At 33.6% G+C, this 13,646-nt stretch overlaps 1 non-coding gene across 1 annotated transcript; it reads right to left on the reverse strand.

Annotated features, from left to right (window-relative positions):
• Positions 1–4,715: 4,715 nt before the first annotated feature.
• Positions 4,716–4,821, reverse strand: LOC117066212. The gene has a single exon (XR_004430198.1). It is a non-coding gene; the product is annotated as a U6 spliceosomal RNA (small nuclear RNA).
• Positions 4,822–13,646: the final 8,825 nt, after the last annotated feature.

Consider the following 13,646-nt stretch of genomic DNA (forward strand, 5'->3'; position numbering starts at 1 on the left):
GGCTGTTAACAACTATTCCAGTTATCTTGCTTCCAGGATGCTGGTAATGCTTGCTTATATTGTCTTGCTTTGGCTTATTACTTGAGAAACATTTTGTACTTCTGTTTGTAGCTATGACAGAATACTTTGGATCAGAACAATTTCCAAAGGAGAACAAGAAGCAAAGCTGGGTGGGTGTGGAAGCTGTGTAAAATTTTAAGTTATCTAGGGCTTGAGGAGCTATAACCTTGGAGGGCACAGAGTTTGAGCCTCAAATTTAGCTCTGATTTGCTTCTTAAAACATTTATGGATCCCTTGCAGTAACTGAAAGACTGAGAACCTGAGCATAGTTCTTGAGAGTATCATGTATTTGGGAAGAAAAATCTGTAAGGTCAGGGCAAGCAAATAAAGGATGTACCTGGTAAACATGCCAGATTTTTAGTTGGAAATTGTGTAGGTTTACCTCATAAAGGAAGAAATACCAAAGGTAGAACACCTTTGCAAAAATTAAATTCCAGATACCAATCAGCTCAATCTCTGATCAAAACCACAGGAAAAAAAAACAAATGTTCCAATTAGAAAATGGAAAAAAGATATAAACATATTTTATAAAACAGGCTGTGCAGATGGAAAATAAGCACATGATGTCAGAAGGAAAAATAATAACCTCTCTTTATAGAAAGGTAATTTCTATAAGTTAATATGTCTTTAATATTTTTAAATTAAATGTTTTATTTTGAGATATAGATTTACATTTTACTGTAAGAAATAAAACAGAGACATTCTATACCCATTTTACTCAGTTTCCCCAGAAGTAACATCTTTTGAACCTAGATGACAATATCACAAACAAAATATTTACATCACAAGTATTTCTTATTAGCCCTGAAATAACCATAAATATGTCCCTCTTGTTCCTACCTACGACTTAGCCTGACAACAACTTATCTGTTTTTTATTTCCATAATTTGTTATTCAAGAATATGACATAAATGGAATCATACAGTAGGTACATTTTGGTATTGGCTTCTTTCACCATAATTCATTGGAGATACATGCAGGTTGGTTGCATTTATCAGTAGTTTGTTCATTTGTATTGCTTAGTTTATTACTCCATGTTATGGATGTTCCACTATTTGTAACACATTGAAAGATATCTAGGTTATTTTCAATATTTGGCTATTATGGATAAAGCTACTGTAAATATTCAGATACAGAATTTTGTGTGAATGTAAGTTTTAATTTCTCTGGATAGAGTGCTGAAAATTTACCCATTTAATTGCTTGGTCACATGGTCATTAGATGTTGAGTTAGTTAAGAAACTGCAAAACTATTTTCTACATGGAGCTGTACCATTTCATATTCCCACAAGAAATGTAGGAATAATCCAATTGTACACACCTTTGCAGATATTTGTTGTAATAAATTTTGTATTATAGTCAAACAAATATGTATGTGGTGTATCAAATTGTGATTTTAATTAGTATTTCTCTAATCTCTAATGACACTGGGTATTTTTGCATGTGGTTATTTGCCATATGCATATCCTGTTTTGTAAAATATGTTTATAACTGTGTCCATTTTCTAATTGGACCATTTGGTTTTTTCCTGTTGAGTTTTGAGAGGAAAAGATAGCAGATATATATGTAAAGATGAAACACTATATATATATATATATATATATATATATAGCTATAACTACCATACCAAAAGGAGAGATGAGAAAGACGATTTGAGATGGAAAATGTTTTGAAAGAAAATATTGATTATTTTTCCAAAATTGGAAATATAATCAGAATACGCTTACAGGAAACACTATGTAACACATGCAGGATGGATACAAACACAACCATCATACATATATTTTTATTTATAACTGACTAATAATAATTGCATGTATTTTGCTGGCACAGTGTGGTGTTTCAGTACATGTACACAATGTACAATGATCAAATTATGGTAATTAGCATATCCATCAGCTCAAAGATTTATCATTTATTTGTGCTAATAATATTCAAAATAATCTCTTCTAGTGATTTTGGAATATACAATATATCATCATTAACTATAGTTATCCTACTGTGCAATGTAATACACAGCTTGTTCTTCCTATCTAACTGTAACTTGGTACCCATTGAGTAATCTCTCCCCATTCTTCATCCTCCCTACTCTCCCAAGTCTCTGATAACCACTATTCTACTCTTTAGTTTTACAAAATAAACTTTTTTAGATTTCACATATGAGTGAGGTAATGCGGTATTTGTCCTTCTGTGCTTGGCTTATTTCACTTAACATAATGTCCTCCGGACTAATCTAAACTGTTGAAAATGACAAGATTTCATTCTTTTTTACAGCTCAACAGTATTTCATTGTGTAAATATACCACATTTTCTGTATTCATTCATCTATTCATGGACACTTAGGTTAATTCCATATCTTGGGTGTTTTGAATAGTATTGCAATAACATGAGAGTGTACATATCTCTTTGAAAACTGTTATCAGTTCCTTTGTATATATACCCAGTAGTGGGATATATACCCAGTATATACCCAGTAGTGGGATTACTGGATGTTATGGTAGTAATATTTTTGCTTTTTGGAAAACATCTCTACTGTGTTCCATAATGGCTGCACAAGTTTGCATTCCCACCAGTAGTGGGTAGGTTTCCTTTCATTCATATCTCCACCAGCATTTGTTACCATGTTTCTTTTTGATAAGAGCCTTTCTACCTGGGATGAGATGATATTTCACTGAGGTTTTGATTTGTATTTTCCTAATGATTTACTGATACTAAGCATTTTTTTCATATACCTCTTGGCCAGTTGTATGTCTTCTTCTGAGAAATGTCTATTCAGATCATTTACCCATTTTTAAATTAGATTATATTTTTTATGTTGAATTGTTTGAGTTCCTTACATATTCTGAATATTAACCTCTTGTCAGATGTGTAGTTTGCACATTTTTTTTTATTCTATAGGTTGTCTCCACTCTGTCGCTTGGTTCCTTTGCTGTGCAGAAATATTTTTGTTTCATGTATTTTCATTCATCTGTTTTTTATTTTGTTGCCTGTGCTTTTGAGTTCTTATTAAAAATTGTTTTGCCAAGACCAATGCCTTGAAGCCTTTCCTCTAGGTTTTCTTCTGGTAGTTTTATAGTTCAGGATCTTACATTCAGGAATTTAATCAATTCTAAGTTAGTTTTTGTCACTGGTGAGAGATAAGGGTCTAGTTTCATTCTCTGTTATGTGGATATCCAGTTTCCCCCAGAACCACTTATTGAAAAAACTAAACTTTCCTTATGTGTGTTCTTGGTGCCTTTTTTGAAATGCTGTTGTCTGTGAATGTGGGGATTTATTTCTGGATTCTCTATTCTGTTCCATTGGTTTATGTGTCTGTTTTTATGCCAATACCATGATGTTTTAGTTGAAATAGTTTTGTAGTATATTTTGAAGTCAAGTAGTTTGATGCCCCAGCTTTGTGCTTTTTGACCAGGATGGCTTTGGTTATTTGTGGGACTTTTGTTGTTCCATACAAATTTTAAGATTTTTTTTTCTGTATATATAAAATTAGCTTTGGTAATTTGATAGGGTTTGCACTGAATCTGTAGGTAACTTTGGATCATACGGTCATTTTAACAATATTAATTCTCCCAATACATAAACATGAAATATGTTAATATTTATTTGTGTTTTCTTCAATTTGTTTTATTGTTTTATAGTTTTCATCGTAGAGATGTTCTCATTAGTTAAATTATTCCAGGATATTTTGTATTTTTTAGCTATTATAAATGGGGTTGCTTTCTTGATTTCTTATTCAGGTTGTTCGTATTGGCATACAAAAATGCTAATGATTTCCATATGTTGATTTTGTATCCCACGAGTTTATTGATTTTATTTATTAATTCTAACACTTTTTTGATGGTGTCATTAGGCTTTTCTGTATATACAGTTATGCTCTCTGCATCTAGAGACAATTTTACCTCCCCCTTTCCAATATAAATATCCTTTACTTATTTCTCTTACCTAATTTCTATAGCTAGGACTCCCAGTAGTATGTCAAATAGTAGCAGTGGACATCGCTGTCATGTTTCAGAATTTAGAAGAAAAGCTTTCAGCTGTTTCCCATTCAGTATGATGTTAAATGGGTTTGCCATATATGGCTGTTGTTGTGTTGGGGTAAATTCCTTCTATATCTAATTTGTTGAAAATTTTTCCAATAAAAGGATGTTAAATTTTATCAAACACTTTTCCTACATCTATTGAGATTACAATATTTTTTTCTTCATTCTGTTGATGAAATGCATCTCATTTATTGATTTGCATCTTTGGAATGCTGGAATAAGTCCTACTTGATTATGGGTAAATAATATTTTTGATGTGCTGTTTTATTTGCTTTGTTGTATGTTTTGGTGTCAGGGTAATGCACGTCTTGAAGAATGAGTTTCAAAGAGTTTTCTCCCATTTCAATTTTTTGGAATAGTTTGAGAAGAATTGACATTGGTTCTTCTTTAAATGTTTGGTAGAATTCAGCAGTGAAGACATCAGGTCTTGGGCTTTTCTTTGATGGGAGATTTTTAAATTTTTAACTCAATTCTATTACATGATATTGGTCTGTCCAGGTTTTCTATTTCTCTGTTATTCAATATTTGTAGGTTTTATGTGTCCAGGAATTTATTCATTTTTTTCTAGGTATTCTGGTTTGTTGGTTTATAGTTGCTCATAATGTTTTCTAATAGCAAAAATATGGAACTGTTTACAAATTTGTATGTTATCCTTGCATAGGGGCCACACTATTTGTCTCTGTATCAGTCTAATTTAATATATGTGCTGCTAAAGGAAGCAAGCATCATATATATATTTTAGAAGATAGAAACCTAAAAGAAATGGAAAACTCAAAAATTATCCAAGATAAAACTTATTCATCAACTTCAAAGATTAAAAATAAGATTGATTGCTGACTTCTCAAAAATGATTAAAGCCAGGAGAAAATACATTTAAAGAGATAAAAGAAAATATTGGCTAACCTGGAATTCTAAACCTTTTTAAAAAGTATTATAAAAATGAAGACAAATATCGTGTAAAATAATGGATTACATCCTTTATAAAAGGCAAAGACAGACTGAATATCTAGTTATATTAAAAGATTAAAAAATGTGAGAACTGAATGAAATATGAAATCCTGTTCTGGATGCTTCACAAAAATAAATGTGAAAATCCAACAAGAAGCTATAGCAGTCATGAATTCATATGTATCTGCAGTCAGAATGCAAAAGATATAAAGCAAAATTCAACATATTTCAAGCCACAATAATAGTGCACTATCTCATTTCTTTCAGAAAATTTTATAATAGTAAATGAAAAACAAATTAGATTACATGATATTTTGAATATTATGTTAAATCATTTGAATTATTGTAACTGTATTATTTGAACACAGTTAAAATAAGCAATCTCCATTACATTTGCTAGAAGGGATTCCTCTGGCTACTATATCGCTCCTTCATGTATTTTTATTTTCTGAGGCAGAGAGACATATAAGTTTAAGAGGTTGGGAGAGAAAACTGAGCATGTTTCTTCACTTCTTAAGGATCTATCTGCATTCACCGATTCTACACTCCGCTCCATTTCCCTCCTTTATGCCATATTGGTTGAACGAAGCCCCCACAGTTAAAGCAGCATTGCCAGTGATTCTAACTGTGTAAGTCTGCCTAATTCAGGAGTCATATACTAATAAGTCATTGCCGAGGACAACTAAGTCACATTTCTTATGGTCAATTTAACAATTGTTAACTAGTTTTTTTGTCTCTACTTGCCTGTCTATAGTGATTAACTCTTAACTGGCTAAAATTATGGTAGAGGGAAAAAGAAGTGCTATTGTGTATGGGATCCTTATGATCCCTTTTCACATTTATAATTATAGCATTCTATATAATAATTTAAAATTCATTTGTAAACACACAAAACTCATGTGCTATAATAGAAGTATTAAAATTTCAATTAATTTATTTAGTATTAAGTATGCCATTGGATCAATGAATTTGAAAGTACTAGTAAAATGTTTGCAAAACCATAGTAAAACAAAAATTTCATTGATGAGTAAATTAAAATTATTTTGAAAAAACTTCCACAAATTTTATGTGTTAAAGAAGGAATTACAGTAGAGATTATGCAATATTTAAAGCACAATAATAATAACTGCAGATTAAAAAGTATGAAGCTCAAGATGCCTGAGTAGAGTTATTCAATGCTTCTCTTTTACTCCAAAAAGGACCAAAAACAGGAAGTACGTAACTGCACTTCAAGTAGAGTGACTAAAAGCAGAGTAAATTCCAGAATACAAGAATTCAGCAAGAAAGTGACAAGATTCTCTGGGGTACACTAACTCTATGCTAACAGCATAGAGAGGGAAGTGAAGCACCCAGCCAGGATTGTCCCAGAGCCAGGAAGAGCTACCCATTGTGGGAAAAAGGTAAGCACAAGACCTGTCCTGGTTACCACTATGATTGCCTCCAATACTAGCCACTTGAGAGACTCATAGTCCTCACAGGACCTAAATTCAGGATAAGGAGCTGCCTAGAGTTCAGATGGCTGTATTGCTCCAGAGAGGGAACTCATGCTGGGTCTGTCTCATTCCTTACGATCTAATCTGCTATGGTACATCATTTTGAAAGCAGAGTCACTGCTGAAGAACATTCTCTCCTAGGGCTCATTAACCCCTGCATCTCCACATCCCTAGAGTCCTACTGTTATCCCATTATGCCTACAAGAATGGATGTAATACCATGACTCCAGCTTGACCCAGCAACTGTGACCCTGTCACCTGAGCCCATGCAGCATCATTTGTCCCAAGGAGAAGTACCATGCCTGCCTACTTACCTGGGGAGCCAACACCCACTAATAGTGTCAACCACAATCTCTCAATTGGTACAGTAGCTAAGTACTGTGTGTGCTCCCTCAGAGACTGAGGAGAGACCCATAGGTGTTCACCGCCACTGGTAATGCTAACCCTGTGACTGGCAAAACCAGAACTGCTGAAGATGGTGTACATGCTCCCCTGGGTCTGATGACAGGCCCACCAGGTGGCTGCTGGTGGCAGTGACCATTCTCTTGCTATTGATAGAGCTGTGGGATGCTACATGTAACCTGTTCCTCTAGAAACTAATGACTATCCCTCTTGGTGACTAGTGCTGCTGATGACCCCCAACTCAGCAAAGACACACTAATGCCTTCACAAATGCTCACAGTCTAGGTCACTGAGGAACCTGATGACACTGCTGACTGGATTACAACCAATAAAATCACAGAGACTACACTACTGCACCTACTAAGCACCCTACCCAACTGCAGCAATAGTCACATCTACAGAAAAAAGTCTTCACTTATGAAAAGTATTCCGTAAAATAGGAAAGGCAATTGTGTCACAAGGTGTACAGGTATCAACATAGGAACCCAGAAATATAAAAAACAAGAAGGTATGACACTTCCAAAAGAAAACAACAATTTTCCAGTAAACAACCCCAAAGGAAAGGAAGCAAATGAAATGTCTGCAAAGGAATTCAAAATAATGATACTAAGGAAATTCAGGCAGATACAAGACAATAAAGAGAGAAAATCCAACAAAATGAGGATAACAATTTATATTATGAATGAGAAATTCAACAAAAAGATAAATATCATAAAAAGAATCAAACAGAAATCTTGGAGCTGAAAAATTTAATGAATGAAATAAAAAAAGATCAAAAGCATCAACAATAAAGTAGGTCAAGCAGAAGAAAGACATTCTAAACTTGAAGGCATATCTTATGAAATAACCAAGTCAGTTAAAACAAAACTAAACTAAAAAGAAAACTAAAAAGAAAAAGCTAAAAAGCAAAACTAAACTAAAACTAAAAAGAAAAAATGGTAAAGAAAGCCTATAGGATATATGGGACACCATTATGATAAGAAATATTCATATTACAGGTATTCCAGAAAAAGAAGACATGGGAAAAGGCATAGAAAACCTATGTAATAAAATAATAGCTGTAAAATTCCCATATCTTGGGAGAAAGATGGACATTCAGATCAAGGTAGATGAAAGATTTCTAAACAGATTCAACCTAAATGTACCCTCTAACACACATTATTGTCAAAATGTCAAAAATCAAAGACAAAGAAAGAATCTTTAAGTAGCAGGAGATAAGCAACAAGAGATACAAGGGAATCCTCATTAGTGGAATATTTCACAGGGAAACACTTATAGGCCAGGAGAAAACGAAATTATATATTCATAATAATAAAAGAAAAGCAAAAGTCTGCCGTTCAAGAATACTAGACCCTACAAATGTGTTCTTCAGAAATGAAGAAATAAAGGCTTTCCCAGAAAAGCAAAAACTGAGGAAATTTATTACCACAAGGCTGGCAGAAGAAATGCTTAAAAAGTCTTACATCTGGAAGTAAATGGGCGGTAACTATCATCATAAAAACACAGAAAAGTATAAAATGCACTGATAGAGCAGAAATAGAAATGAGAAAGAGATGAGAATCAAACCTTACCATCATAACACAAAATCACAGAACTGAAAAGATGAACAATAAGAGAGGAAGAAAATAACAAAGAATATACAAAAAGTCAGAAAACAATTAACAAAATGACAGGAATAAATCCACAGCTACTAATAATAGTCTTGAATGTAAATGGATTAAATTCCCTAAATATAAGATATAAACCAGTAGAATGGATTAAGAAAAGCAAGACCCAACTCTATGCTGCCTACCAGAAACTCACTCCATCTTTAAAAGCATGCATAGGCTGAAAGTAATGGGATAAAAAAGATACTTGATATGGTTTGAATTTGTCCTTGCCCAAATCTCATGTCAAATTTTAAACCCCAGTTTTGGAAGAGGGGCTTTATGAGACTTGATTGGGTCATGGGGGCATATTTTTCCCTTACTGTTCTCATGATAATGAGTTCTTATGAGACTTGGGTGTTTAAAAGTGTGTAGCACATCCTCCTTTCTTCTCTTCATCCTGTTCTGGCCATGTAAGATGTGCCACCTTCCTCTTTGCCTACTGCCATGATTCTAAGTCTCCTGAGGCCTCCCCAACAATGCTCCCTGTACAGCATATGGAACTGTGAGCAAATTCAACCTCTTTTCTTTATAAAGGGTATTTCTTTATAGCAGTGTGACAATGGACAAATGCAATATTTCATGCCAATGGAAAGGTAAAATGAGTAGGAGTAGCTATTAGATAAAATAGGCCTTAAGTCAAAAAGCATTAAAAAAGACAAAGAAGGTCATTAAAGAGATGACTTTAGCATGAATACGTAATACTTGTAAATATATATGCACCCAACACTGGAACACACAACAAAAAAAGCAAATATTATTATACCTGATAAGAGTGATAGACTGTAGCACAGAAATATTTGGGGACTTCAACACTTTATTGATAGCATTGTTCAGTTCATTTAGACAGAAAGTCAACATGGAAACATCAGTTGAAACTACACTATAGACCAAATGGGCCAAACATTTCTTTCAATAGCTGCAGAATGCACATTCTTCCCATCAGCACATGTAACATTCTCCAGGATAGATGATATATTATGCCATTATCCAACTTTCAAAGAATTTGGAAAATTTGAAATCGTATCAAGTATCTTTTCTGGCCAGAATGGAATAAAAGTAGAAATTAGTAACAAGAGAAACCTAAGAAAGTGTGTAAATAGAAACTAAGCAACATGCTACTGACAAATGGGTCAATAAAAAAATTAAGAAGAAAATTTTAAAAAATTGAAACACATTAAAATAGAAAGACAACATACAAAATCTTATGGGATATAGAAAAAGCAGTACTAAGAGGGAAATTTATATCAATGAACACCTACAACAGAAACTAGAAAGATTTCAAATAAGATAACAATATACCTCTATTACCTTGAATGAACTAAATTCAACATTACTAGAAGGAAATAAATAATAAAGATAAGGCAGATATCTCCCAAATAGAGACTAGAAAAAATACAAAAGATCAATAAAATGAAAAGTTGGTTCCTTGGAAAGATAAATACAATTGGCAAACCATTATCTAGCATAATAGTTCATTCTTGCATTGGCAGAGTGACATACCTCAGACTGGGTAATTTATACTGAAAAGAGGTTTAATTGGCTTATAGTTCTGTAGGCTGAAACCTGATGCTGCTATCTGTTTGGGTGCTCAAGAAGCTGCAGGAAACTTACAATGATGGCAGAGTGCAAAAGGGAAGCTGGCACACACATGGTGGCAACAGGAACAAGAAAGAGAGAGTGAGGGGGAAGGTGGCACGCACTTTTAAATGGCCAGATCTCATGAGAACTCACTATCTTGAGGACAGTGCCAAGAGGGATTTTGCTAAACCATTCATGAGAAATCCACCTCCATGATCCAATCACCTTCCAGCAGGCCCCACCTCCAACACTGGAAATTACAACTGGACAAGAGATTTAGTGGGATCACAGATCCAAATCATACCAGGTAAGCTAACTACAAATAAATAAAAACAGAAAAAACGGAGACATTACATCTGATACCACAGAAATACAAAGGATCATTGGTAACTATTATGAGCAACTATGTGCAAACAAATAAGAAAACCAACAGGAAATAGATAAGTTTCTAGATACATACAACCTACCAAAATTGAGCTCAGAAGAAAGAAAATATCTGAACGGAGCAGTAATGAGTAAAAGATTGAATTGGCAATAGAAGGTCTCCCATCAAAAAGAGTCAAGAAACGGATGGATTCATTGTTGAACTTTACTAAGCTTTTAACTAAGAAATAAAATCAATTATTTTTAAACTATTTCAAAAAGTTAAATGGGAGAAAATTCTAAGTTTATTCTATGAAGCCAGCATTATTCTGATGACACAACCAGAGAAGCGCACAAGAGAAGAAGACACCTGCAGGCAAAAATTCCTCATGAACGTAAATGCAAAAATCCTCCACAAAATACTAGCAAACTAAATCTAACAGCACAGTAAAAAATTTATACACTGTGATCAATAGGGACATATCCTAGGGAGTCGAGGATGGTTCATAATATGAAAATTAAAAAATGAGCTACATTACATCAGCAGAATGAAAGACAAAACCATTATGATCATCTTAACAGACACAGAAAAAGTGTTTGATAACATTTAACATCTCCATGATAAACCCTCTCAACAAATTAGGTATAGAAGAAATCTTCCTCAACACAGTAAAGGCCATATATGAAAAACTCACAGCTAATATTACACTGAATGTGAACAAGCTGAAAGACTCTAAGAACTGGAATAAGAAGAGGATGCCTATTTTTTACTACCCATTCCATGTAGTACTAGAAGTCCTCGCTGGAGCAACTAGGCAAGAGAACAAAGTAAAGGGCATCCAAATTGGAAAGGAGGATGTTAAATTGTTCCTGCTTGCAAATGACATGATTTATTTATAGAAAATCCTAAAGATTCCAGCAGAAAACTTACAATTGTTAAATTCAGTAAACTGGCAGGATAAAAAAATCAGCTTACAAAAATAAGTAGTATTTCTGTACACTAATAACAAATTATCTGAAAAAGAAATAAAAAGAAGCAATCCCATTCACAATAACTACAAAAAGCCTCCTAACAGGAAATTTAACCAAAGAGGTAAAAGATCACTACCATGAAAACTACCAAATAGTGATGAAAAACAAAATTGGGAAGACATCCTATATCCATAGATTGGAAGAATTAATTTGTTAAAATAAGCATACTACCCAAAGTTATCTATTTGAAAACTACCCCTTTCAAATCACCAATGCCATTTTTTCACAGAAATAGAAAAAGAATCCTAAAATTTTTATGGAACCACATAAGTCTCCAAACAGCCAAAGCAATCTTAAGCCCCGCCCCCCCACCCCCAAAATACAAAGCTGGAAGGAGGGATCACACAACATGACTTCAAAATATACTACAAAGCTATTTGAACTGAAAGAGTATGGGACTGGCATAAACACAGACACATAGACCGATGGAACAGAATGAAGAGCCCAGAAACAAATCCATATATATGGAACCAGTTGATTTTCAATGAATACTCAAAAAACGTACACTGGGAAAAAGGCTGTCTCTTCAACAAATGGTGGTGGGAAAACTGGATATTTATATGCAAAATAATTCAACTAAACACCTTCCCTCCCTGTATATAAAAATGAACCCAAAATATTTAAATGTAAATAATTAAAACTGAATTACTTACATTTGAGTATGTAGCTATGAAACTAGGAGAAGAAAGTAGGGGACATGCTTCAAGACATTGGTCTGAGAAAGTATTTTATGGATAAGACCTTGAAAGCACAGACAACAAAAGAAAAAAAATAGACAAATGGGGATGTATAAAACATTTACAAACTTCTGATCCAACATGGATTCATATTTAGAGCATACAAGGGACTCAAACTACTCAGCAGCAAAACCAAAATAATTTGATTAAAAATTGGGCAATTGATCTGAATAGAGATTTCTTAAGCCATTAATGCCAGAAGTTACAATTTTTTTGTGTGTGTGAAAAATTAGACCTTGGCGATGTCCTTGAGCAGTAGGATATAAATAACTCCCACTAGCTTAGCGTTCCGATAATGAAACACTAGGCATTAACAGAAGATTTAGAAATGATCATTGAGCATATAAGGAAATGCTCAGCTTCACTAATCATCAGGGAAATGCAAATAAAAATGACAATAAGATCATCTCACCCCAGGTAGAATGACTATTACCAAAAAGATTAAAAAGTTACAAATGCTAGTGATGGTGTGGAGAAAAGGGAACTCTTACACAGTGTTCGTAAGAATATAAATTAGTACAGTTATTATGAAAACCATGTGGATGGTCCTCAAAATGTTAAAAAGAGAACTACCATGAGGTTCAGCAATCTCCTATATCTATATATCTACTGAGTATGTATCCAATGCAAATGAAATAAGTACATCAAACAGATATGTGCGGTCTCATGTTTATTACAGCACTATTCCCAACAGCCAGGATTTGACAGCAACCTAAGTGTCCATCAAGAAATGAACAAGTAAAGAAAATGTAGTATATAAGCATGATGGAAATTCTTAAGCCATAAGAAAATAATGAAATTCTGTCATTTTTGGTAATATAGGTGAGCCTGGAGGACATGTTAAGTGGAATAAGCTAGGCACAGAAAAGACAAATACTGCATTTTCTTACTTATGCGTGGAATCTAAATAAGTTAAACTCACAGGAATAGAACGTAGGCCAGTGGTTACCAGAGGCTGGAAAGGGGACTGGGGGATAGAGAGAGTTGGCTTAACAGGTATAAAATTATAGCTAAATAAGAGAAATAATTTCTAGTGTTCTATACCATTGTAGGGTAAGTATAATTAATAATTTGTTGTATGTTTTCAAATAGTTAGAAAAGAGGATTTTTATTATTCCCAAAACAAAGAAATAACAAATGCTTGAGGTGATGGGTACAGTAATTACCCTGATTTGATCATTATACATTGTATACATGTATTGAAATGTCACTCTGTACCCCACAAATATGACGGTTATATGTCAATTAAGAATAAAATGTATGGTTATAGAAACTGGATCTATTGCTCTACGATGGATAGCTTTTTACTTAGATCAAACCACACTTGTACTTTTGATCATTTCCT

This window comes from Trachypithecus francoisi, unplaced genomic scaffold (genome assembly GCF_009764315.1).
Source record: "Trachypithecus francoisi isolate TF-2019V2 unplaced genomic scaffold, Tfra_2.0 Lachesis_group2, whole genome shotgun sequence".
NCBI classification, from domain to species: domain Eukaryota; kingdom Metazoa; phylum Chordata; class Mammalia; order Primates; family Cercopithecidae; genus Trachypithecus; species Trachypithecus francoisi.